Raw genomic sequence first — 2,295 nt, forward strand, 5'->3', positions numbered from 1 at the left:
CCAGCCACCCCAGCCTCGACCTGCTGGGCTCTGGCGATCATTCCACCTCAGCTTCCGAGTAGCCAGAATTACAGGCATGCGCTACCATGTCCGGCTATTTTTTTTTTTATTATTTATTGTAGAGATGAGGTCTCACCAAGTTGCCCAGGCGGGTCTCAAACCCACAGGCTCAGGCAATCCACTCACCTCAGCCTCCCAAAGCACAGGATTACAGGCTGAGCCACTGAGCCTGGCCTACTGGCACTTTTAAGAGCCTCTGCAAACTCAGTTTATTAAGACTTTTCATCAATTCTAACTGAATTTGTAAATTAAATATATTTTACCAGCCAAAATCAGTGGCTTATACCTGTAATCCCAACACTTTGGTCGTTTGAGGCAGGAGGATCACTTGAGACCAGCCTAGGCAACATAGCGAGTCTTTGTCTCTACAAAAAATAAAATTTAGCTGGGCATAGTGTTGTGTGCCTGTAGTCCCAGCTACTCGGGAGGCTGAGGTGGGAGGATCACCTGAGCCCAGGAGTTTGAGGCTGCAGTGAGCCATGATCCTGCCACGGCACTCCAGCCTGGGTGATAGAGTGAGATCCCACTTCAAAATATATGAAAGGGTAAACTGAGGCAAGATAGGCCAGTGCTGTGGGAACAATGCAAACATTTGGGACAGGAAAGCAAAAGAGTTTATTATCTACTTTCCACAGACAGAAAGGGGCCTATGCCCCAGGGGTCTGGATGCAGGTGTATTTAAGGTCAGAACTATTATAGGGAATATATGTTATAGGGGACATAGGGAATAGGTAAAAGTTTTCCCAGTAGCTGCGTTCTTAGGTGCTAACAACATTAATCAGGTGCCTCGAGGTTGTTAGGGCAACCTGTACCTTGTGACTTCAGGCAGGATACTGGTGGGCAGTCATGGAAAGTTGTTCACAATAGACTGTCTGGTCAGCCTGACTTCACGTACCTGGGAAACAAATGCTTGGAAAGCAATAGCCAAGAGGTTACAAGCAGTTATCAATCTTATTCAAACAACTAGTTCTGTGATCAAAGAAGGGCTGAAACAAGTTGCTGCTTTAAGCTTGACTAAGCTGGACAGACTACCGTAATTGTTCTCGAGACTTTTTTTTTTTTTTGAGTCAGAGTCTCACTCCATCACCCAGGCTGGAGTGCAATGGCACGCTCGTGACCACCGCAGCCTAGACCTACTGGGCTGAGGCAATCCTTCCGCCTCAGTCTTCCAAATAGCTGGAACTACACTGCACTCCAGCCTGGGTGACAGAGTGACACTCTAGCTCAAAAAAAAAAAAGAAAGAAAGCAGGATTTATTGAGAGGACAGAAAGGCTCCCACAGTGGGAGGAGACCCAAGGGGGTTGCTTGGGCATAACATTTTCACAAAGCTTTTTTGGGACTACAGTCAATGATTAGCAGCATCCAATAGTGGTCTGACTCTCTAAATAACAATCACTAGACAAACTGAACACCTCTCACATGTGCACAAATCCGCACGGAAAAGCACTAAATGTTTAGACTTGGACTTGTGAAACTTTATTTCCCCTTTTTAGTGTATGAAGAAATGACAGACACTTTAACTTGCCAAAAGCAATGCTTATGTTCTGGCAGCAACACGCTACTTCTAGTAAAGTGAATACTAGAACTACAAAGGCAGGAGTTATAAGTGAATTTTTATTTGGGAAGGGAAATTATCAACTGAAAACAACAGCAAATGAAGAGGAATGGGAAACTACCTATAACCACAGATATACAAAACCTCCAGAATACCTGATATCGAGGCATTTCAATTTGTGACCTCCAGCCCGGAAAGGTCAAGTGCTTTTCCATTCAATCGAATCCTTCTGGATTCCTACTAAAAAGGAATACGTTGGCCGGGCGCACTGGCTCATGCCTATAATCCCAGCACTTTGGAGGCCGAGGTGAGAGGATTGCCTGAGCCCATAGATTTAAGACCATCCTGGGCAACTTAGCGAGACCTCATCTCTACAGTTAATCAGAAAATTAGCTGGGTGTGGTGGCGCATACCTGTGGTTCCAGCTACTTGGAAGACTGAGGTGGAAGGATCACCTGAGCCCAGCAGGTCAAGGCTGTGGTAGCTATGAAAGTGCCATTGCATTCCAACCTGGGTAACAGAGTGAGACTCCGACTCAAAAAAAAAAAAAAAAAAAAAAAAAAGAAAGGAATACATTAAGAACATGGAGCCAGGCTCAGTGGCCCAGTTTGTAATCCCGTGCCTTTGGGAGGCTGAGGTGAGTGGATTGCCTGTGCCCGCGGGTTGAGACCCGCCTGGG

The sequence above is a fragment of the Carlito syrichta genome, unplaced genomic scaffold (assembly GCF_000164805.1).
Source record: "Carlito syrichta isolate Samal-C Ts95f unplaced genomic scaffold, Tarsius_syrichta-2.0.1 Scaffold111552, whole genome shotgun sequence".
Taxonomy (NCBI): Eukaryota; Metazoa; Chordata; class Mammalia; order Primates; family Tarsiidae; genus Carlito; species Carlito syrichta.